Source organism: Panthera uncia, chromosome C2 (genome assembly GCF_023721935.1).
Source record: "Panthera uncia isolate 11264 chromosome C2, Puncia_PCG_1.0, whole genome shotgun sequence".
Lineage (NCBI taxonomy): Eukaryota > Metazoa > Chordata > Mammalia > Carnivora > Felidae > Panthera > Panthera uncia.
The window spans coordinates 1,408,278-1,433,033 of NC_064810.1; the positions used below are offsets into that span (position 1 = coordinate 1,408,278).

At 57.3% G+C, this 24,756-nt stretch overlaps 1 protein-coding gene across 5 annotated transcripts in view; it reads right to left on the reverse strand.

Annotated features, from left to right (window-relative positions):
• Positions 1 to 24,756, reverse strand: part of ADARB1 (adenosine deaminase RNA specific B1) — a 137,444-nt gene that overhangs the window by 75,594 nt on the left and 37,094 nt on the right. For 4 of the 5 annotated variants that reach the window (XM_049627715.1, XM_049627716.1, XM_049627713.1 and 1 more), the window contains exons 1-2: positions 11,785 to 11,957; positions 10,315 to 10,459 (exon numbers count right to left, since the gene is read on the reverse strand). The gene's annotated coding sequence lies outside the window, so the exon portion shown is untranslated. Of the gene's footprint in view, positions 1 to 10,314; positions 10,460 to 11,784; positions 11,958 to 24,756 lie in introns of those variants that run through there. The other variant, XM_049627714.1, reaches the window with a different exon arrangement.

The following is a 24,756-nucleotide window of genomic DNA, read 5'->3' on the forward strand; positions in this document are numbered from 1 at the left end:
GGCCCAGATGGCCCACGGATGGTGGCCCAGGTGGTCTGCAGATGGCCAAGGGGCCCTGGAGACATCCCAGGTGGCCCACAGATGGCTCAGGTGATCTGCACATGGCCGGGGGTGGGGTGGGGGCCAGAGATGGCTCAGGTGATCTGCAGATGGCCCAGATGGCCCGCAGATATTGGCCCAGGTCGTCTGCAGATGGCCGAGAGGGCCCGCAGATGGCCCAGGTGAGCCCATGAATGAGTGCTGGCAATAGGCGATAACTCAAAGCCAGTAGGCCTGGGGCTACCAGGGGGAGCTCTAACTTCTTGCTACACACCGAAGGAAGGTTTGGAAGAAATATGGTGATCAAGTGTGAACATAAATTTGAAACGAAACGGGGGTATGTATTTGACAGTCATGGTTTAAGCAGGGATTTCTTTAAAGATGAGTTTTGGAAGCATTCTTTAAAAACAATGCATGTTATTACTGATTATTAAAAAACCAAATAAAACACAAAACTTTTGAAATATAAAGTAGAACTGGTTGGTCTTTCAAAGAAGACAAAGTGATTTTGCTGAATCTAGAATAGAAACCTCTGGCTAACTTCATCTATTTATAAATGATTCAGGGCTTTTTCCAGCTGGATGTGTATAAAGGAAGGAAGCCACATAAACATAGGTATGTACAAGGAACGTACAATATAGACAAAAATTTCTGATCTGATTGAAAACTCAAACAAGACTAAGTGGAGAAGAAAACAGTGGAAAAGGGATTAGAAACATGACAGCCCGGACTCACAGAGTGGAGAGCCAAAGGCACACACTTTGAGGATCCAAAAACCAGAACATATAAACCAGGAAGATATTCCACGTCATGACGGAAGAAAACATCCCAGAAATAAAGATCTGAATCAGCCACTGGACAGACACCCATGTGCGTAGAAAAGGTGACAGAAACAAAGAAAAGTCACATATTTCTCATCAGTATTACTGAAATTCACAAATAAAGAATTCTAAGGGAATCGAGACCAACATAATCCAATTCCTGAGGAGATAAAGTCACGTCTGAGGACAGTGATGGAGTGTCACCAAATTCTCGGAAAGGGACAGTGTGACCTCCGAGCTGAGTTTCGGCCAAGCTGTTGTTCAACTGTCGGGGGGCAGGGGCCGGAGTCTTACCCGGAGGTGTCATCAGCACCTCCACCACCAAATCCGGGGTCCTGGTGCAGGCAGCCACAGGCCTCATGTCCCGTCTGTACAAGCCACGTGCACGAGGCACCTGGGGACTCACTCCTGCCCCCCGTCTGCCAGAGGCCTGCGGCGGGCAGGAAGGGGGCCCATCACCCTGAGCCTGGAGAGCTGGGTGCCACCCTGAGCCAACACTCAGAGGGGTTCTGTGGCAGCACCACCTGCCCCCCCTCCCCGTGCCCAAAGGCAACTCTATGCACTGAAGCCTCCCGTCAGTCTAAAATTCTAGAATTCTGTGCCTCATAGACAGAATGTGAGCCAAGACTTTTAGCCCCCTGGATTACACCACAGACATTAGCAGTGGCCCAGCCAGGCCTGCCCCCCAGGATCCTGTCCCCACCACTGCTGAGCCACAGAAGAGAAGGCAGCCGCAGAAGGGCAGGACACCAGAGTGGGAGTATGGCTCCATTCGGCCAGGAAAGGACACGCAGAAGCCAGACAAGGGTTCACAGGGATTTTAAAACGAAAATATTTATATTACTCCTTCACTTCACGATGGCAACTCTTCACTAAAGATCGAACACACACACACACACACACACACACACACACACACACACACTTTGGCTAACTTAATCTTATTAAAATTGGCAATTTGTTAGCAGTATTAAAAACAAGACAGCAGTCTCCAAAATGGAGTCACTTATGCTAAGCCCCACGTCACCAAACCGAGACTTCACCTGATTCCGGCTCTGACCTCTCCCAGAAATGGGATCTCAGAGTCCGTGAGGAGTCACCCGGTCAGCACGAGCGAGGTCATCGGTGGCAGATCCCCACGGTCCCCTGGAGGAGAGTGACCTCGCCCAACTAAGATGTTTTGCCCGGGGCAGCCTCCTCGCCCTGCTCCCTTCTGCACAGGACAGTCTGTCGTGCGTGCAGCGAGCTGGAGCTTTCTGTCTGTCTGCTGCGCTGCCTGCTGCCTGGTTCGGGATCCCTGGAGAAAGCCAACCAGACCTCCAAAATTCACTCAGCTGGGTTTTGTTTAACACCACACATTCAAACTTGATGGTACAGGCTTCTTTTTTTGTATCCTATCTTAACTATTACCTATTCAAAACACTTAATAAAACAGTAGAATCACAAAATTATGTTACACGTAAATTACGTAAGTAACAATTTTTTAAATACTGGAACAGATTATGAAATTTTACCTTCCAGTTCCACAACACAGCTAAGCCCCCTCCATAGACTCGATTATTTAAATGCACAAATTATTTGAGACAATTTAATTTGCACATCGTATCAGTCCCTGAACTAAATCACTTAGAAGTGTTTCACAGCACTGCTTCACGGGTCCTTCAAGATGGTAAAAGAAAGCCAGTGAACAGAAACTTTCCTGAAGGAAGGTGGTATCTGGGCTCACAGAGGAAACGCACAGAGACCGCACTGGGGGTTTTCCTTTAGAAGCTGCTACTCGCCGTCCTGGACGACCCTACAGCACCACCTACTGTCCACACTGCCCGCTCGAGAGGCCCAGCGAGTGCTCTTGGCGGCCTGTCACGGTCACTCTGTGGCCATGAAGGATGAAGAGTCCGAGCGGGCAGGAGGGAAGCCCTGGGAGGAAGGCGGGCTCCGTGTCTCGACGACAGCGGTGGCGGGCTAAGGACACGCTTGTCGGAACGTGGCAAAGCCCACTTGTCCCCGTGGCCACCGCTGCCACCCCTCCACACGGAGGAGGAGCCTGGGCAGGGAGGCCCAGGAAGGTGCCCAAGGACGCAGAGCTCCTACGAGGACGGCCACGCCCCTCACGCTCTCCCCACGGCCCAGACAGCACGAGGAGCGGGAAAAGGAACAATCGCACGGAAAAGGCACGGTCCGATTATAAATAAACTGCCGTGGCCCGGCCTTCCACAACGAGTCCGGCGCACTAAGGGAGGAGCCATTAGCATGCTCCTTGGCGCACAGGACAGCGATGGCCCCGTGTGCTGCGTCTCGCCACCTGGTCCGAACACCGACCGGCCCGGGAATCCAGAGACCTACGGCCAGCGCCACCTCAGAGAAAGGCGAAGCCTGTGGGCGACGCATTTTCATCAAAAACCTAAGTTGGGTAACCTGCCTGTGAAAGCATCGCTTGCAGAAAAGCTGAAATACAACACAGGTCTGGCCTCCCCTCCACCCCTCCACCCCCCAGGCTCCGCCCCTCCCTCCCCTGCCCCGCCCCCTCCCCTCCACACTGGGGCAGACTCCCGCCCTCCACTCCCCCCGCCCGGCCCCCTCCACACTCCCTCCCACGTGGCACACCCACACTCACCCGCCCCTGCTCAGCAGCCCCCCTGCCCCGTGCCCACCTCCCCAGGAAGACACCACCGTACTTTTCAAGACTCGGTCCCACCGCACCCCTCAAAGCTCACCCTGTCCGGACAAAAAGCCACCTCCCTCCTGCCCCCACTTCTGTCACAATGTCAGTGGACACCACTGCCCCACCAGTGGCAGCCCCTCTCCCAGGCCTCCTGGAGCTGCTAGGCAGGAGTGAGTGCGAGACCCCCGACCCCCTCTAGGCGCCTCAAAGGGGAGCGGCCCTCTGTCCTCCCAGGCGAGGGTGCCCCGAGGCCACGCGTGTGCTCCAGCCCCAGGGCCCCAGCCCCAGGAGGACGGCCCGTGGAGCCCCGGCTTTCTGCACACAGCGCTCTGGGGGCAACCCGCCACCTGCCGGGATCTCCTCGCCCTCCCTGCTGCCCACCGCACGGGGTGGCGGCTGTCCCCCAGGGTGCTGGCGTTCCTAGCGGTCCTGTCCTGGGGAAAGCCTTCACGGAAAACAGAAGGAACCGAGTGGAGAGCACCAGACTTCCCTGCCTCTACACGCGAAACCCCGCTGCTTTCTTTCACACGTCACAGGTAAGTGTGGGGATCCAGAATTTCACAGCCAGCCCTGCCCCCGGCACAAAACAGCAAGAGAATTACCAACCAACTCTAGCTACTTCGGGGATCTATGATTCTCCATCCAACAACGTACAGGCACTTGAACTATCTTTTCAAGTCATTCTTTTACGGTTAATTGGGTATTTTTTTGTCCCTTTGTAAACTTACAGCCACAACACAGAAAAACCGGGAATACCACCGCTTTTTAGACATTTTTCAAACTTGACACTGTTTAAACCAAGTTGCACTCAGATCTGTCCGTGTTTTGAATGGAAAGCAAGCCCACATCACTACTCCCCGCTGTGCGCCGTCTACGAGCTGCCCCGGCCCGCGGCCACCCGCGGGCCTGCCGCTGCCCCAAGGGGTCTGGAGAAGAGAAGCCAGGGGAGGGCCGTGCCCCACCGCAGTGTGGTGACCTCTCCTGGGTCCTCGCTCAAATGCCACCCCCTGGGAGAGGCTGTCACCCCTCCCTCTGCTGCTGTCTCCCACCCGGAAAGGGGGCCGTTCTCTGCTCCCACCAGGTGCCATCGGGCCTGTCCCAACGGCCCGGGCCAGAGCCCGCCCGCAGGTGCCAGTGCGCGTTTGCTGGATCGACGAAAGAGTGCGGCCGGGACGCAGCACAGAGCTTTCTGTAACGTTGCCACAGGCTCCCCAAACTAGAATTCCCAGCCTAAGCACCCCCGGAGCTCTGTGACTCCCTGGTGCAAACTCTGATGCCACTTAATTGCACCATTTGACGTCACCGTCCCCAAATCTGCTGCGTCTGTGGCTCTGACCGGGCCGTCCCCCGCCTCACCCGGGCTGCGGAAAAGAGGGGCGCCCCGTGACGCAGAACAGCAGGAGACTCGGAGGCCTGTCCGCATGTGGGAGCAAGAGCAGGAGGCCAGAGAGCTCCCGAGAGTCCGGGGGCCCTGCCGCCACAGGGGAGAGGAGAGGCGTGTGCGCCTCCCGCTCCCCCAACCTGCTGCCGGGTGAGCCGGTCTTCCCGCCCCTGCCCGGCACCCGCTGCACCCGGGGCAGCCACGGGAGGAAGAGTGGTGAGGCTGCCTCGTGTGGCCCGCCGTGTGCGGGCGCGGGTCCCTCGTGCCCCTCCTGCTCATACCTAGCTCCCCCGTGGCCGCCGGCCTCGGAAGCCCAAGCACCTCGGAGGGGAGCGCTCCGCTTCACCCCATATCACCCAGGACCCCCGAGGAGCGTGAGGGGAAGGCAGCGCAGGGGGCACGTCACCCGAGGCCCTCAGATCACGCCCCCGCGGCCACCCGCACGTCACCTGTACCTTCACCCGATCCAGAGGCTCGCGACCCGCCCCGCGCGCCGTTCTTCCTCCAGTCTAACAAAACGTGAGTGTAGACGGCGGGTCCCTCAGCTCCAGAAAGGCCCTCTGGCGTCCGCCACTGCCTCGCGGCTTCGCTGGGGGCCGGGTGTCGCGAGCTTCTGTCTCCCCCAGTCCTCCGCCTCCTCGGCAGCCATGCTTCCCGGTCGGTCCCGGTTGGCCTTCTGCCCTTAAGTCACAGTTGTCACGGGTCACCTGCACTTCCTCCGCCTCTTTACGGTGCTAAGGTCCCCGTACCCGGGCGCGCCGTCAGGACGGCTCTGTGTGAGCTGGAGCTGTGGGCAGAGCAGGGACCGAGGACACGTGTCCCCGCCGTCGGGCCGGGACGCTCCACTCTGAAGACCCCGTCACGGCACGGTCGTCCTGAGGCCCCGCGGGGCGCAGCGCGCACAAGGAGCCCCGGACAGGACCCCGCGCGGCAGCCTCGGCCCTCACAGCAGGCGCACGACCGCTTCTGCGAAGGTCAGGCGGCGAGTTCCGCGGGGTCTGCGGCCGCGCACAGTCTCTGTTGCGCGTTCTGCTTTTGCCACTTTGTCCCCAAATCCCTTGAAGATGCAAAAGCCGTTCTTCGCTTCAGACTCCGGAGGGAGGACCCACCTGGCCGCCCGCGGGGAGGTCTCTGCCGGGCCTCAGGGGCGCGCGGCTGTCGCCCAGGAGGCCGGGGCGCGGCTCTTTGGCACGTCACCTTCACCCAGGCGGGCCCCGAGAACAAAGATGCCAAGGTGCCCCTCACCTTCACGCGCCCATCCCAGCCCCTAGTAGACTCCGCGGGTTCGCCGAGCGAGCGAGTGAGCCCCTTTCACGTGCCTGTTAGCTATTTCCTTAGATTCCGTCTTTTGTGAAAATGCCGTGCAAGCGTCGTGTCCCTGATTCCACCGCACCCTCTCGTCCTTCCTGACTTGCGGGAATCTTCGTGTATCGTAGACTGGAAACTCAGCCAGGCCTCGGTACCTGCCTGTCAGGTCCACACTCCTGGCGGCCCACACCCCCGTCAGGTACACGTCTCTGTCAGCCACACACTCCTGGTGGTACACACGCCTGTCGGGTACACACTCCTGGGGGCACACACCCATCGGGTGATTCCTCGTGCAGCGACAGAAAGCTAATCCCTAGCACCGCAGCTCTCGACCTTCGAGGCAGAGTCGGGGCCCACACCTCTGGGCGTATGCGGCATCCCTAGACACTGCCCAGTCGTCCTGGGAGGTGAGTCGGGGCCGTGGGGGTCGCACGTGCACGGCCTCTAAGGCCCTCGGCCCCACGGGCAGGCATCAGGTGAGGCGGGGAGGTGACCGGGACGCCCACGGCTGCTGTTGGTTCGGGAAGCCGCGGGTGCCTCTTCACCGTCTGCTTCCTCGGGGCGCGCACGGAAGCCCCTTCGCTTCCACCCCCGGCCCGTGATCTGGCCGACTCTGCCTTCGAGGCTGGAAGGCAAGGGTGTTCGACGGCACGTCCTCTCACTGAGCCTTCCGCACCCGGGAACCGACACCAGCGCTGAGGCGCGTTCGCCCCTCTGACCGTGAGCGTGGCGCATGGGCTCAGTGAGAACGGCCCCCTCTCACCTGGCGGAGCTGGCCAAGACGGCGCGCCCTACACCCGCGGGGTCCCCTCGGGAAACACGTCTCGCTCCCCACAGACCTTCCGGGAAGCCGGAGGGTCCGCTCCGGCTGTGGGACCACCACGTCCCCGGGGGAAGCGGATCCGGCAGGACGCGGCCTTCCTTACAAGCCATCGAGGCTACGAGGCCTCCGCTCGGGACACGGGGCTTCACCCCCATCCCCCGGCTTCCGAGATCCTGAACCGAGGGGTGGGGTGGGGGGGAGCAGCGGCTGCGGGCTCCGCAGGGCAGAGGCTGCCGGAAGGGCATCCCACTTCCCACGGAGCTCCGGGCGGGACGCACTCGCGGACTCGGGTGCTGCCCTAGATCCGGGACCTCACAGCAGAGCCACAGACACGTTAACCCCTCCTGGCAAAGTGATGCCAGCGACTTGGCCAGACACACAGACACCTTCTCGGCGACGATAACCGATGCCAGAAAAAACACACGGAATCGCTTCTCATTCTCAGCCCAATTTTATTTCAGAAACTCTCGGGAACGCCTACAAGAGAAAGCGTCATCTGTGCTCAACGGGTTACTTCAACCCTTAAACCGCTTTAAAGGGGAAAACCGTCAAGCTTTTGCCACAACACACAGGGATTCAGAACTCGGTGCCGTTGCAACTTGCAACTTGAACCCGACAGCCCGCGTTAGTATGACGAGCAGGCCTGGATCACTCTCACGCTGCTCGCTGTCCCGGAGCCCACCGCTGCCTCTGCCGTGAGCCGGAGAGGCCACACGCGACAGCCGGGCGGTGCCTGTGTCAACCTGGAGGACAGCCCTGCCACGGCGCCACGCGCTCAGGACGCCGTGCTCCCTCCCACCACCACTGACTCTGCTCAGCCAAGGCCCCCAGAGAACTCCGTCCCCGCCGAGTGTCGCGGGGGGGCAGCGGCTGCTCATCGCGGTGCCGGGGTGTTTCTGGAGCTCTGTGCACAGGGGGCCCTGCATGGGACACCCAGGACCGTCCCAGAAACACACGGTGGGGAGGCCACTCACGATCCACCAGCCCAGAGCCTCGCCTCGTTTTATATGTGAGCGTGAAGCATTTCTCCGTGTTTTTAACACACGCCCAACGGTCCCGAAGCGTAACTACCATGTGAAGACAGGGAAGGCCGTGCCCAGCTTCTCTCAGAACCCACAGGCCGTAACCACTTCCGAGACTGATGGAAGCCAGCCCTCGCGGCTACCTGCTCGTACGGGCACGCACCACGTGGTTCTGCCGAGAACATCAGTGCCTGAGAACTGAGTACTGAGTACCGCGTATGTCTCGACTCAAGATGCCTTTATTATGCATTCTCAATTTCTCTTTTACTAAATTTGGGCATTCTGCTTTTTAAAATTATGCGGTGATAATTATATAAAGCAGTACCTGCTGTGAATTTCACTGAGAATAAAAAGGAGGAGTTCGTGAACACTTGTTACGGGAAAAACCTTTGGGGGTGTGTGTGTGGCCATGAGAAACACAGGGGAACTTCCAAGTTCGAACAGGAGTCCACGCTTCCCCAGCCCCTCTCCCAAGGCGCGCCGCTGGGGAGGGGCCGCAGGGCCTCCTCTGGGTGACCCCCGAGCCACCCCAGCCTCGGCAGACACCGTCACGCGTTAAGACACAAGAAACAGCTTCAATCTTTTCACGGAGGGCAAGAGCAGCCACCATGCCCAAAACTAAAAATAGAGCCGCGCTCGCGGTGCTCCCGCCAGGAAGCGAAAGAACTCTGGGGAAACGTGGTGGCAGAGCGAGGCTAACAGTGACGAGTGCTCCCTAATAAAGACTTGTTCTAGCCAAAACCCTTCGTGTTTACTTTTCTTTTTCAAACCACACTGAAAAAGGAAAGTTACAATACATCAAACTATCTGGTGCCAAAATTAGCTTTCATTTTATGAAAGAAATTCAAAATTCCTACTCTGCAGCTAAAACATCTACTGAGAGCCCGAAGAAGGAGATATAGTTCACAACGCTGCTGTATTTTACAACTTCCGGGCCTTTAATTCTGCTTTCTCGGCACATGTTTTAGAGCTCTCCTGTGGGCCTGATCATTTTCTGTATGCCTTTAAAGACAATTCATTTGTGCAAAGGATTACAGATAATTCACTTCTCTGACGCGCGCTTGCATTATATAAAAATACTTGCGTTTGGCATACATGGCAGAACTAAGGGGGCAGCTGACTGCCCTGGCACGACGTGTAGGTCACAGACTCCACTACACTTAGCAGCACTGAAGGACGGTGTCCTTTCAGACTCGGCCAGCTCCGTGCTGCTCGGCTCCTGCCCATAAACTCTAGTCACAGACCCGCTGATTTCCAATCTCTCGCCTGGCTACCAGAAGAGCCTCGGCTGAAACAGGCCCCACCCACGGGCACAGCAAAGGGAAATGACCTTAATTTTGCCCTTTCCATACTCTCGCCACTCTTGTGCCGAAAAGCGGGGGAGGGCTGGGGGGCATCAGCTACAGACAAAGCAAACCCTGTTTTACCAGTCTCCCTGGGAGCCAGTTTCCTCACATTCCTGACATTTACAGACACAGAAAGGACCGGTGGGCCTTACCAGACACACACGTAGAGCCCAGTGGCCAGACGTGGGTGCACCTGTGCCCCCCAGAGATGGCAAGTGCCCCTCTCCCTGCCGTGGGCTCTGCGCCCACTCCTTCCCTCACTGCCCAGGACAGGCGGGCTATTGTCAGCATCTACGGAACGGCTGAATGGACGCGGGTGCCCCCGCCAGCGCCCGGTAAGCATCCAGCAGCCCTCTGCCGACTCCTTCCTCACACTTCTTCCCCATGACAAGACCTCCTTGAGTGTGTAAAACCCAACTTTCTTGAGTTAGTCACTCTGCAGGCCATAAAATAATCTTACGTGGTACTAGATTTACCCAGATTTTAATATTTGCCTCAACTTCTCTCAAAAGCAGATGGCTGAGTCATATAATAGTCGCCAAGAATTAAGTGCTAGATAAGTCTTCTTTTAGTCCATCAACGGAAACCGTTTACAGTAAAAAGCTTTACAGCGGGTCTAGTCCAGCGCCTGGCATGGGGCACAGCCTCGCACGGCGGTGACCGGAGGCCGCACTTGGCCACACGGCCACTGGAGGGCAGCAGCGCGCCGACCTGGACCCGCAGCCGGGCGGGCAGGTTTGTGCAGGCCGCAGCGGGGTGATGAAAGAATTAACAGTAACAAATAATCTGCTGGAAGACACTCAATAAAACACATTTGAAAAGGCAAACAGGCTTAATTAATCAGTTGACATCAAGCAAAAGGCGTTTTTAATCAGTCAAATAGCAACAGATTTCTGCAGGGTTTTACCTTACCGGTAGATTAGTTTCTGCGTTTGCTCGACCCCGAGGCAAAGCTCCCTCCGGTGCAGGCAGGACGCGATGACCCGGACTGGGGCTCGCGCAGTGTTTCCTCCAATCACTGCCGCAGGTCTCCACGCCCAGCCTGAGACACTTCACTCTGTGTCACGGAAAGACTCAATTACTTCCAATTAATTTAAAAGCCTTTTCACCACTTCAGAAGCGAATTCTAAAAATAAATACTGTTAATTAAAAATCCTCTTCCTAAATACAAGATTCAATTATTGTGATGGTGTTAAGGTCTTTTTAAAGCAGAGACACAACAACCGATCACCCTTCACCCCACCCGTCACCCTCCAGGGTCCGCTCGCCACACCCCAGCACAAACAGCAGCAGCCCACACGCGAAGGCATGTCCTTAACACCTTCTGCACAATAAAATGCCACGTGCACACGGGGGCACACGCACACGCCTAAGTACAGACACGAGCGACGCACGGATCCCGGGACCTCCCCGGCCACTTCCAGCCCAGGCTCAGAAGCTACGACCGTCCACGCGTCTGGAGGCAGAGGCTGTGAAACACCTCCAGGTTGTCTCCTCTCAGCCTAAAAATACTGCCAACTAGGAAGTCATTAAAGAGAAGACTTCAATGTGCTCACATACTGACGGAACCTAAATATCCAACGTTAACATTTCCTTTTGGAAAAGCAAACCAAGGGGCGCCTGGGTGGCTCAGTCGGTTGAGCGTCCGACTTTGGCTCAGGTCATGATCTCGCGGTTTGTGGGTTCAAGCCTCGCGTCGGGCTCTGTACCGATGGTTCGGAGCCTGGAGCCTGCTTCGCATTCTGTGTCTGCCTCTCTCTCTGCCCCTCCCCCGCTCATGCTCTGTCTCTCTCTCTCTCTCTCTCTCTCTCAAAAATAAACATTTTTTAAAAATTTAAAAAAAAAAAGCACAGCAATATCCACGTAAAGGGCACGACCACAGCGGGCTTCTCCAGGGCACAGCTACCGGCTGGCGTCTGTGGGGAAGAGTGTGCGGGCCCTGAGTGGGTGTCCACAAGACGCGGTGAGTGTAGACAGGTGCCTCGCTGAACCCGGAAGGGCCCTAACTCTTCAGGCTCCGCCCGGTGAGCACACACCTCCCTGGGGCCACCGGCCCCAGCTGAAGGTCCTCGGGGGTGAGCACTGCCCAGCCTCCACATCTCTCAGCTGGGACGTGTGTGTAAGACACGGTCCCCTGTGTTCTGTGATGTTGCCACCAGGTCTAGTGGGCACTGACGACAATGGCCTATCAGCCTGGGATTACGGGCCACACGCTCACCCTGCCAGCACAGAGCCTCCAGGGCCAGGCACACAGGTCTGGGCATGCCACCCCCGACCCCATTAGTGCCCTGCTGGTCCCATCTCCACACCCAGGTGAGGAGAAGAAAGGAAGGGGTGCCACCATGCTCGCCCCCGCCCCCTGTCCCTCAACGCCACCCCCACCCGATCAGAACCCCGCTGGCAGCTCCTCCCCCGGCCGGAGAGTGTGCAGGAGATACAGCAGGCTCCTCGGCAAAGGACGCAGAACAGGAGGCCCCTGCAGCCCGAGGAAAGGGAAGGACGATACGTGAGCCACCAAGAGGTCAGAAGTCATTTTACCAACCTGAGTCCACAGGCAGCACAGAAGAAGGGAGACGGCAGGACGAACAGGAGCGAGACCCACAGAACCGGGTTCTGGTGGTCCCGCTGGGAGCCGCTGGGCAGAAGTCTGACCGGGCCCAGGACAGCCCACCGCTGCTCCCTGGGGAGCTGGACCCGCAGGGCCAGGGGACGTCTGCAAACCGTGAAGCTGAGATAGGAGGAACCGGAGTGGCGGAGGCTGACGCCCGACTCTGCCACCACAAGGCCGAGTGCCTAGGTCCCAGTGCAGTGACACAGGGGACGAGCGCCATGTGAGCCGCCGCGGGGACCGAACAGACCAGCAGGTACAGAGTACCTGACCCAGTGACAGCGAGAGTCACAGCAAGAGCACGACAGAGGGTGCACAAAGGAGGCTCTTGTCACGGAGGTAGGAGAGGACAGCAGCTGGCGGAGGGCGGAGAGCGGTGCCACGATCGCACAGCGGTCCCGCGTGGGATGCCATCCCAATGAGTCTGAGCCACCCCCTCTGGCGCCCAGGAAGCATCGAGAACAGCCTGAGTCCCAGTGACATCAGGCAGAGCTCATGCCCACCCACTGTGTGAGGCACCCAGAGTCTAACAACCGGGGCATATCTGGAAAGAGTCCATGTGTTTCTAAGTTAGCTGGTACTCTTTTTTTAAATTTTTTTGCATGTTTATTTATTTTTGAGAGAGAGAAAGAGACGGGCGGGGGGGGGGGGCAGAGAGAGAGAGGGAGACACAGCATCCAAAGCAGGCTCCAGCCTCCGAACTGTCAGCACAGAGCCCAACACGGGGCTCGAATTCACGAACCGTGAGATCATGACCTGAGCCAAAGTTGGATGCTCAACTAACTGAGCCCCCAGGCGCCCCTGGCTGGTACTCTTCTAAATCATCCACAGACAAAAGGAAATGATCACAGTACAAAACAGAAAACATTGAGAACGAGAAACAAAGATCACACATGGAAATGTGTGGTGTGCAGCTAAGGCAGTACCCAGAGGGAAACACGTAGCCTGATGCTCACGCGTCTGGAAAAGGGAAAAAGCCCACGAACCCCGCCTCGGTAAGTCAGGGGGACAAACAAGCCCCAAGCGAGTGGGAGGGAAAAGGAAGAGATTAAACCTGCATTAATCACCCGTAACGGCAGGCACAGGCACACAGACCGACGTTGGCAAGGCTGACGAGAATGCACAGAGAAGACAGAGAGGACACTGGCTTAGCCAGCCTGCATCGAAGAAAGGACAGCGAGTGATGTGAAGTGACACCTCTACCATAGAGTGAAGTGGTCCTGTAAAGGCGTCCCTGAGCGTCTCAGCAGGCCTTGGGACCAGGACCATGGGGCAGATGGACTAGGAGAGTCCCGGGGGTGCCGGGCCCTCGCTTTTGGCCCTGAGAGCACGCAGTTGTGGGTCTATGCAGAGCCCCAGGCAGGTGCTCCCCACGGTCCTCAAGAGGCCTCCTTGGACAAGATGTGCAGGATGTTGACAAGAACTCAGAAACCCAGCCGACAGCTAGGACCATCGCTGCAGACACACGGGCCACCTCCAGCCATCTGAAGGACCACTGTCGAGGCCCCAGTGCCAGGGGCACAGACAGACCGTCCCCTGCCCTGCTCCCGGCCTGTCTGGGTCATGAACATAATCAAATGGTGGCTGTTCTAGGCCATGAAGTTGGGGTCTTGGTGGGGAGGGGGGAATGTTAGGCAGCAAGAGATACCAGAACAGAATTATCACTCCGAATTCTCGCAACATTACATATATAAGAGAGTATTAAGAACTTTATTTTGAAAATTTTGTAAACTTAGGTACAATGAACAAATTCCAAGAAAAACAGTTTATCAAAGCTGACAGGAGGAAAGAAAAAATCTGACTCGATGACAGACCAGAGTCAGGAAATAATCATGTACAGTGTCAGCCAAACTGTCTCACGAATGCAGATATAAAGGCCCCGAAGAAAATGCCAGCAAACTCGACCCCACCATCTTTCTAGAGCTGTCATCCGGCTGGCTGGATTTCCTGCGGGCACGGACAAACGGGTGGGCACACGGAACCCGGCTGCCGCAGCCGCCACACTACTGTCCAGAGGCTTCCCAGGCGCCCCGGAATGGGCGTGGCTGCGGGGACCGGGCGCCGTCCAGGAGCACGAGGGGGGCCGCCCCACGCGGTGTCCGGGACCAACCTGGGCGACGGCCACGTGGGCACACCGGACTTCTCCTACCCAGGCACTCTTCTGTGGGACCGAGCCAGCCCACGACACAGATGCGCTAGGACACGATGAGGCACCGGGACCCGACAGAGGCCAGCAGCGCCCGGCCCCACACGGCAGCGCGGACGTGACACGGCAGTGCGGACGCGGGGGGCCCCCGCCGTCATCCCGCCCTTGCTCACGTGAGGCCGCTGACGACAGCACAGCCCGCCAAGCACCTGCGGCAGGAGGAAGGGAGCTGAGGGGCTGCCCGTGCTGACGGCCACAGGCCAGGGAGCCGGGCCAGGCGGCGAGAGAAACCACGGAGGAAGCAGCACAGGGAGACCGTGCTTCACGGGCGAGCAAGCGAGTGGGCCAAGCGGGGCTGAGTTCTAATCCAGCCCCTTCTCAGTGCGCCTGGATCATCCCTGAGACGTAGACAGGGAATTAGGTGACCAAGAGCCCGAAGGGGCTGGAGTGGGGGGTGGGGCCCGCAGGGCAGCCCAGCTCAGCTGGCACCGGCGCCTTTCCGGAACTTTCTCACAGAGACTGCTCCTGGGCTCAGGACAGCGTCCTCTGAAAACAGGATGACCCCGAATTAGCCACACTGGTCTCTGCAAAGGATTTGTACCCAACTACCTGCTAACAAAAGGAAACTCAAATGCCACGGCAAAGCTGATAACATAGGGGTCGTACGGGATTCGGCACGCTCGTACCGACCGCAAGTGTGGGACCATTTGGGTCACTCAACACCTGATGGGTCTGCTGTGCCAATAAGAATTGCATGAAACAATTGCATTTGCTTTTAAGGTGATATTTATCATTATAATTCAATTAGACTCTGGAAATCAGGGCTAAACACTCCCATTTTCTACCTTGTAGATGCACAAAACCATTACAAGAGTATGCAGTGAAACAGAAACGCTCAACTGAGTAGACTCTGATGTTTGCCGACACCAATTATCTCAAGATACAAAGGCTTAATTTGCTCAAGACAAGTGAAGAAAATCAGATCAGCGGTCAACGGAAGGATGCTAAGACAAGGAAGCATTCTTCCTCACTTCTGATATGGTTTCCATTCTCAGTGCTTAACCAGTCCTAAAAATCGGTGCCCCCAGAAGCAGGACCAGAAGCCGGGGGGAAGTGAGCCCAGGGCCACCAGTGGGGCCTGAGTCGTGAGCCCAGGGGCTCCGGAAGGACACGGCGACGCCCCGTAGCTGAGATGAGCACACAGGAGGCCCCATCACGAGGCTTCTGGTGAGGAGGAGGCCGGGAGGCCTCTCGGCAGGAGGCACCGAACATGCACCTCAGGAAGAAGCAGCGACCCGGCGTGTTTTCAGAAAGATGGTTCTGTTGGCTCTGTGGGCAACGGCTGGAGGGCTGAGACCCGAGGCGGGGAGGACAGCCAGGGACAGAGGGATGACCACGTGGAGAACACCACCGGTGGGTGACTCCAAGGATCCTGACTCTGTCAAAGGGGTGGATGGAGTTTTCAATGACATGAGAAAATCAAAAGAAAAGAGGAAATCTGAGACGATAGGTGTTTTTCAATTGTCCTGAGCTGCAAAAACCTTCCAAGTAGATTAACTACAGTCATTGATGTTTCAACTTCCACAGTGACCAGACCTTCCCTGGCTACCTGAGGTTTCAGAAGGGTAAAGTCGATCCTAGTTTAATACTACGGGGAGAGGTAAAGTCTTTACGTGGTAACATAATAATGAACCCTTAACGTGCAAGAACATTCAAATATTAGACTGTGAATCCCAAGAGCAGGGAACTGGCCATGAAGGTACCTTCAAGAAGTCAGTGCTTAATAAAGAGGCTGGGCAGGAGGGCACAAGGCTCCATTGCACTTGCTGCTTCTGTAAAGGAAAAGAAATGCAGGAGGAAATAACGGTCTCGCCAGAGGCCGTGGTTTAATTTAAATTTTTTTATATTATTTAAATTCAATTGAGGAAGCCGTCTGCACGGCAGACTGTTCCGTGGTACTGGAGAGCCCATCTGCTTCGTCGCCCCTGAGCAGGGGCCAGTCCGGCAAGAGCGAGCGGGACAGCATCCGAGGCGCAGAACGCGGGACTCACCTCAGTCGGGAAGACCGAAGTCCAAGGCGCTGCTCCCACGGGACCCTGGTGCCGCCGCCTAGACCGCCTCAGCCCCACTGGCCCTTCTTTCCGTTCCCCGGCATTTTGGTCTTAACGGACCAACCAAAATGGACTTTGCCATGTCTTCTACTAACTGAATTAAATATATTCCAAGGATATTCCATGTCCTTAGCAAGTAAGAGGAAAGACCACTTTAGAATGAACTATGACGGATACAACACGGATGAATCTCTAAGTAACGACGAGCAGTGAAAGAAGCCAGACCAAAACAGTACCTATTGTCTGGCCCCAGTGATTGGGAGCTCTAGAAAATGCAAAGGGATCTTTAGAGACAGAAAGTAAAGGAGTGGAGGTCGGGCGGGGGGGGGGGGGGGGGGGGGGGGGGGGGGGGGGAGGGTCCCGGGGGTGCAAGTGACCTTCAGAGGCCATGGGCACACTCACCTCCTTCACTGTGACAGTGGTCTCACCAGTGTCTCAACATTACTAAATTTCACACTTTAAAATATGTGCAGTGTTTTGTTATCAATTATATCTCAAAAAAGCTGGCTTTAAGAAAGACTACTTTGGGGGTGCCTGGGTGGCTCAGTCGGTTAAGCACCCAACTCTTGGTTTCAGCTCAGGTCATGATCTCGCAGTTCGTGGGTTCAAGCCCCATGTTGGGCTCTGTGCTGATAGGGTGGAGCCTGCTTGGGACTCTCTGTCTCAAAAATAAATAAACATTTTCTTAAAAAGAATAGTTTGTTTTATATTTTAAAACCCTTCATCTTATTTTGTAAAGTGAATTAGTAAACATTAGTGAAAACATTTTTATGACCTGAGGGAAAACATTATTTTTTTAAACTCTGAATAATCTAATGTTTTATGGGAAATTAAACCTCACTGCAAACATTAAAACAACTCATTAAGTAGGCCAGGGAGCTCTCCCTATCCAGCTACACTTTACTGTCGTACAACCATTCCCAGAGGGACCCAATGATGCCAACACTAGGAATGAGCTCTGTGTCTCCAGAGAGAAGGCAACTGGGGGGGGGGGCAGGTTGGGGGTGGAGACAGAGACAGAGACACAGAGCGGGGAGGGGGGCGAGCACTCGAGAGCATTGCTCTGCACCTGCTCTCCCGCATTCGGGTCCAGCAGGGCGTGTGGCCCTGGTGTCAGAGGCAGCACCCACATCTTCCCAGCCCAGGAGATGAAAGTCTCAGTTCATGGCTCGGTGGGGGGCGCCTGAATCACCGGGATGGCAGGCGGGGAAGGACAGATAAGCAGGGTGTGGGAGGTGCTCTGAGCCCTCCCTGGCCTGGGCACCTGCTCCCTTCAGGACGACCACCCACCCTTTGGCCCCATACATCAAAACAACCCAAAAAGGCCAACGGGCCAGAAGAGGCGCCTCTGGTGCCAGGGGAGCATGCTGGTGTGGTGGCAGGGCCTCCAGACGGGGGCTTCCAGTCCTGGTTCTCGGCACCTCTGCAGGTGGGCTTGCTTACCAGGCATCAGGAAGTGGAGGTCTTCTGAGTGGGGCTTGGGGCCTCTGTTTTCCGTGACTAACGAGGTTATGTGTTAGAGATCCCCCAACACTAAAGGAGAGGGGGCGCCTGGGGGGTTCAGGGGGTTAAGCGTCTGACTCTTGATCTCTGCTCAGCTCATAATCGCATGGTTTTGTGGGTTCGAGCCCCGCATCGGGCTCTACGCTGACAGCACGGACCTGCTTGGGATCCTCTCTCCCTCTCTCTCTGCCCCTCCCCTGCTCGCCCGTGCACATGCCCTCTCTTTTCTGCAGGGGGTAAACGTCCCACAGAGAAGAACCGGGTGAGGAGCAGCACCCCACAGAGGCGCCTCCACTACCTGTGTCCTGAGCGGAAAACAGCCAAGGAATTCAACAGCACTGCCGCTCCACACGGGATCATCACAGCGTGGACCGAAAACACGTGCAGCGAAATCTCTCCGGGGAAAAGCAGCACATAGACCCCTACCCCCGGGCCGGCCGTTCTTTGCTAACCTGCACCGCGTCTTGTTCCGGTGACCCGAGGAGGCCTGCGGAAATCCAGAGTGACAGCAGGCCATCCGCCACGTCAGCGGGATGAATAATACATCTGTGTACAAAAAGACTCCAGGGAACCCCAGGAACTGTAACCAATATTTGCTACCAGGCAATGAGACTAACGGTGCCTCTTTCTTCCTGTTTCGCATCTCCGCAAAGTACGCCCAGCGTACGGTGAGCGTGTTTTGTTTTCAAATAAAACATAAAATCTCTTAAGAGAAACTCAGAAACAAGAAGCGTCCTTCAAAGACGCTGCCAGCGAGCTCAGGCACAGGGCCTGCCCGGACCCCTCCCCTCAGACAAGGCCAATTTCCAGACGGATCCTGTGATAAAACAGCTCCAACCAGCAGCCGTCCTGTGCTGAGCCCCAGGGGCGCTGGTCCTGAGGACAGGAGGACGTGGGGACCCGCAGCCCAGGCCATCTTACCCGGCACCCCCAGAAAGCACTTGTCCTTCCCCCCAGCACCCACCCTCGCGCAAAGGACCCAGTCTCCACCGGTAAAGCCAGCACGCAGCTCCTTACGCGAAGAGGCCATGTGGCAAATAGGGCTCTTCGGCTTTTGGCTCTGCAGGAAAGGATCAAACAAAGCCCTCTGAAGGAGGAGTCCTCGTCCCTAACACTTAATTAGGCGGGTACCCTTGCCCCAGACCTTCGGAGACACTGAACCCCCCTGAGCAAGGCCAGGGCTCTTGGGCTCACCGCCCCGACACCGTGAGTTGGGTAACGGCCCGGCAGGCCGCGCGGCGGGTGAAGCTGGAGGGCGAGCGCCCCCTCCTCGCACACCCCTCACACACGTCACAGCTGCGAGCAGAGTGCAGGACTCGTGCAGGAACGCTGGGGTTTCACGGCTACAAATAAAACCAGCTCTCTCTACAACTAAACTCACGTACCGACTACGCAAAGTTCAAACCCCAAGGATGCGGGCAAAGGGGTCGACTCCCGTTGAGGCCAAAGACACGTGCCCACAGGAAGTCACAACCTTAACTACACGACTCAGGTGAACGGCGCATGGTTGCATCCGCCGCCCCCGTGTGACCTCTGAGCGGGTTCCGGCTGTGCCCTGCCGGGGAGGACGCGGGCCACCCAGAGCCTCCGCGGGAGCTGCCCGCCACCCCGGCCCGAGCGCCCAGCGAGGACACCGGCGTGCCACACAGCTGCCGTACCTGCCTGCCGGCCCCAACTCTGTGGCCGGCAGCCGGACATCAGGACTCGAGTGCGTCACCTCCTCCTGACCACCGCGGGAGATCAGACATCCAAAATCATGCACTTTTGCACTTCTGGGAGGAGGGAACAGGACTAAGCTCACAACGCCATCCATCACCAGCTGACTGGGCCCCCACAAAGCTCGCCTGTGAGCAGGTTCGGACCGCGAGCTGGAGAAGCGTGCCTCCCGAAGGCCGCCCTGCTTTACGGCGGCTGCTGTTGAGGAACAGCTCCGGGCCCCCCTGCCCGGCAAGCCCTGGCCTCCGTACACGACATTGGGACCCACACGCCCGCAGTTAGCAACGGAGCTGGGCTCGTCTGCTTGAAAGTCCAGCTCCCCAGTGCCCGGTGCCTCGGGCTTCCCCTCCCGGGATCCGGGGCTGCCGGCAGTGCCTCCCGCACGGGGTTATTTCAAAGGACTGAACAGAATGCTCAATATTGCTGGCTTCTAACGGGACAGTAACAGCCACCTAAACCAGTACTTGGCAACCGGACCGGAGCTGACCAGGGAGCCCAGACACCCCGTCGTCATCATCAACAGCTAAGTGACAAACGGTCTTCAGGTTTGTTTCAGCGTGATCACACCTGTACAACAAGGTTCGGCTCACGCCCCACCTCCTCTGGGAAGACCTTGCGCTCGCAAAGTTCTCCCAGTGAGTGAGGAGGCCCCCGGCCCCCAGACGGTCAGATGGCCTCACCCCGGCGCCTCCAGGACCAAACCCAGCACCGTCCTGACACACGCCCTGGGGTTGCAGTGGGCTCCGTGGAAAAGGCCGTCACAGCGGCTCTCCCACGCCTGCCACGGGCACGGCAATGCCCCCGCGTCCTCCCGACACCCCTGATCAACTCCGCTGCCTTCCTACTGCTGCTCCAGCCGCAGGGCTGCAGGCCTTTTAAGGGAGGAACAGAGCCTCCCCCTGCCCTCAGGCCAGTGGCGAGCGAGCGCCTGCTGTTTAGGTGCTAATGTGACTGGTACGCGGGGTATGTCTACTAATCCTAACATCCATTAAAAGGAAACTTTAAGCCGCGACGACCGTGTGAGATCACATGCTTCTCGATTTACAAAAGAATTCTAGTCCTTCAGCAGCTGTTTCAAAGTACTTTTAACTAACTAAACATTCATCTTCTCATCTGTGATATGTATACATGACTAATCATAACAGTGGATCGCTTAGAAAAGTAAAAGCCAATTGCGACCTCCAACTTGAAATCTCTGAAAAATTTATAAAGTGGCTAAGCTAAACTGACCCCTGCACTTGGCAAGGAAGAGCTAACGGGCTGCAGCCGTGCCGACCGTGGGCAGCTCGTTTATACGGTGACGGATGGCGAACCTCTCAGTAGGTCAGGCACACGCCAGGGGGGCAGGAGCCTGGCAGGCGAGGCCGCGGACCACATCCCAGAGCCTCGGGCAGACGGGCTCAGCCTCCCCGGGGCACCTTCCTAGGCAGGATCGAGGGCGCCAGGTTTAAGAGACCAAGTTCTATAGGCACCTCCTTTCAAGACCCTTTAAAAATAGGCAAGGAAAGAATTGAGGGCAAAATGAATAATTAACAGCTTACAAAATATTTTTAAATTTTATTAACACATTTTATTCCCCCAACTAGCCCTAGGGAAGGGACTCAAGCAAGGCAGGTAGATCCCTTTCTCATGGACAAATAAACTAAACGGTACAAAGATGATGCTTGAAATACGTAGAGGTTCTGCCTCCAGCTGCAGAGCTTCTGTTACCCCTGTAGCCCCCCGACCCGGGCTGCGGCACAGGGGACACACGGGAGGCCCCCTCGGGCTGCGGCACAGGGGACACATGGGTGCCCTCCCTCTGGGCTGGCACAGGAGACGCATGGGTGCCCTCCCTCTGGGCTGGCACAGGGGACACATGGGAGGCCCCTCTGGGCTGTGGCACAGGGGACGCACAGGAGCCCCGCCCCCCCCCCCCAACCCCGGGCTGTGGCACAGGAGACAAACAGGACCCTTTACGACTCATAGTTCATCTGTCAACCACCTGGTGACCCTCGGGGCCTCGGGGGTGGCTGCTCTGGGATCACGGCCCGTCCGCCCAGGACGTCCAGTTCACCGCCGCCATCTTGTGGTAATTACCAACCGCAGGCCCTTTCACTCTCAAAAGTGTCCCCGTTGCAGCAGTATACTGCCCGGCCACCCACTTTAACACAAGCCCGTGTCCCCAAACCAGAGGTGAGAGAGGGGCTCACGGAGGACTGCCAGCCACCCCCCTGCCCACCTCACGGCAGGCGGACGATCCTCGCGCCCCTTTCCACCCAACTGCACTTAGGACAGAAGGCGCGTCTCGCGGAGCAGCTCTGCTTGGAGGTGAACCTGAGGTAAGGGCTCCCCGGTGACCGCCCGGCCCCCGCCCAGGCGGCCCGGGAGGAAGGGGAGAGCAGCGCTGCGAGCAGTCCCAGAGCGCAGGGAAGGGAGGTGGGTCTCCAGGGAAGTTGCCCCGCGTACGCTCAGGTCTCGAAGTATTTATGTCTCCTTGAAGCTGAAGGGGACGGGCGAGGCCAGAAGGCACCGAGGCAGAGCCCGGTGGAGTCACCCGGGCTCAGACACATTCTAGCTCTATCTGTAGCCACACAGAAGCGAGCCAATTCCTTTCGCTCACGAGGGAAACAGGTTTGCTTGTTTTCGAGAAAACGTGTAGGTGTGACGCCAGCTGTGGCAGAGAGCACCGTCCCCCCACCCGCCCTCCTCCCTGGTGACCACGCAGCACGTGGAAGAAGCGCTCGGTCTCACGGGCAATGGGAGCACGGGACGCCACGGTGCACCCTCCAGAACAGAAGACGGTCGATGCCGGGCGGGGGTGCGAGAGCTTGGCTCTGGGAGCACCGGCCCTTCGGCTCCGCGTACCTTCCCGCGTGCGGCGCTGCCCCTGGCGGTCAAAGCCCCTGCGGAGGGGTGGGAGGCGGAGAGGCCTCCGTGCCGCCTCCTGAGGCGGTGACGGGCACCCGAGCGTCCCGGGTGCTGGACCAGGACAGCGGTCCCCGCGCAGCACCTGCAGGCGTCTGCCAGGAGAGTAAAAGCTGACGCACGGCTCGTTTCTACGAAGCAGGACAGGAATGTCTGTTTTCATAACACTTTACAGAAGATTTGATTTAATACGTTTGCGTATCACCTTTTAAAAAGAATGGCAAAAAATAAATTATGTACTCAAAATAAAATGGATCCTGACCGCAACTGTAACTAGAAACAGGAAAGGGACAATCGTGCTAGCAGCGACCCAACCCGACCCCTAGAATTTCCAGAGGAATGGATACACGGGTAAGACATTAGGGTTATTCCTCAGGCTGCCATAGGCGAGCAGTTTAACCTCCCAGGAATTAAAACAGATTCCTGTCAGGGACGAGGCCTTAGTTTGGTTCTCGAAGAAAAGCATACAAACCAAATAATGAACAAATTCTCCCCACTCTTGCCTCACCTGGCTCCCTGACAAAACGTGCCTCGCACGCCCACCCCACGTCCCCCGGCCCCACCCCCGTGCTGAGAACCTGCCAGACTGCCTGGAAACACAAAAGTTCCTTGGGATACACACGTACTACTTGCCAAAGACGTTGGAAAAGGCATTAATAAGTATTTCATAGAATAAACAGATTAACATTTGGAAGTTTGTTTCATGAACGGAAAATGCAAGACATGCTGTCCTGGGGTAACCTTCGCCACCTTCAGAGTCGATTACTGAACGTGGCTTCTCCTCGGGGAAGAAAACGATGCGGGGAAAAGAATCTCACATTTTCTTCTCGAAATTTAGAAGCGAAAGGGTCAAGTAAAAATAAATACAAAGCAAGCTAACTAATTTGAGCTCCTCTCCTCCCTGTACTAGCCAACAGAGCAGAGAGCTAAAGTTAAAAATAAAGAAGTGTGAGCTTTCTGGAGAAAGGGCTGTGGGGTAAAAATACACGTTCACATCTGACTTCCAGCTGAAACGGGGCCGGTTGGTAACCCTCCTCTGCTGTGTTCGTTTCCACCAAACACCTGGAAGGACAGGAGCATAAAGAGAGAGAACTGCTCACGGTGCAGGCGAGAACCACAGACCGACCGACAGGCTCATTCCTGCGAACGTCTACTTGCAACTCCGAAGGAGGGCGTCAGGGGGAAATACAGCGTTTCTACTTCCAACCGGTTCGAGTTGGCTTTCCTGTGGCGCGCGGAGCAAAGCACCCCGAGGCACGACATCCGCAAACCTGGAAAGCCCCAAAGGTGCACCACCAGGTTGAGGACACCGCAGCCACCCACCCACCCTTCACCAACGGTCAGTGTGTCAGGAGGGTGCCCGGGGTCGGCGGGCGGAGCGGCGAGGCCAGAGGGGGCGCGGGGGTGACCGGCTCACGGCCATCCAACCGGCTCACAAAACGGGAACCTGCTCCCAAGTCAGGATGTGGCAGTCTCCACAGGTACACACACGCGCACACACACACACCCATCTGGGCCCAAGCACCCACGCGGTGTATACATGCGCACACACACGCACCCACGGGCCCAAGCACGCACATGGTTGTGCACATGCACACACACCCGGATGTACACACACACACGTGCGTGTGCACGCACGCACGCCCCCTCGGAGGCAGCGGGGCAGACCGGCGGCTGACACACGAACCCCAGAGCCCGAGGGGCCGAGCGGGCCCCAGCGCGGCCGCGAGGGCTCTGTGTGTCGGGCAGCAGCTCGGCGAGTCGCCTCGGTTCGTCATCCATCACGAGCGCTGAACGTCAGCGGTGCTCACGCCCTGAGGCTGCAGAGAACAAACGAGTGAACAGATATAAAGTGACATCCGCACCCGGTGACGCCCGCGTGCACGCGTGTCCACACGTGAAGGCACGACCCAAGACGGTGACACGGGGTGTCAGAGTGGTGAGACGGCTTCCTCCATTTCTTTTTCTCGTCTCTGGCGTCCGAATGTCCCGTGATGAAGCGTACAATCGAATAAGAGAAGGCGTCCGAGAGGCAAGGCCACGCCCGGAAAGGGCGCAAGGTGCAGAGAAGGCGGCTGCGCACACCCTGCCCCGGACCTGCCCTCGGTCTCCCGCCAGCCCCGTGGCGCACGGCTTCCTGCTGTCCCTGTGCTGTCCCTGCTTTGACCAGTGCAGCTGAGCTGGTGAACTCGCATTTCTGCTTAATTTAAATGTAAAAAGCCACGTGTGGCTAGTGGCACCACCTTAAATGTCAATTTAATTGTTAAAGCAGCGCAGGGAGGTGGGTAGGGTATCAGGGCACGAGTCAGGGTCCCCACGACCCCCTGCGCAGCGGCCACTCAGAATGAGGCCCTGATGTCCAC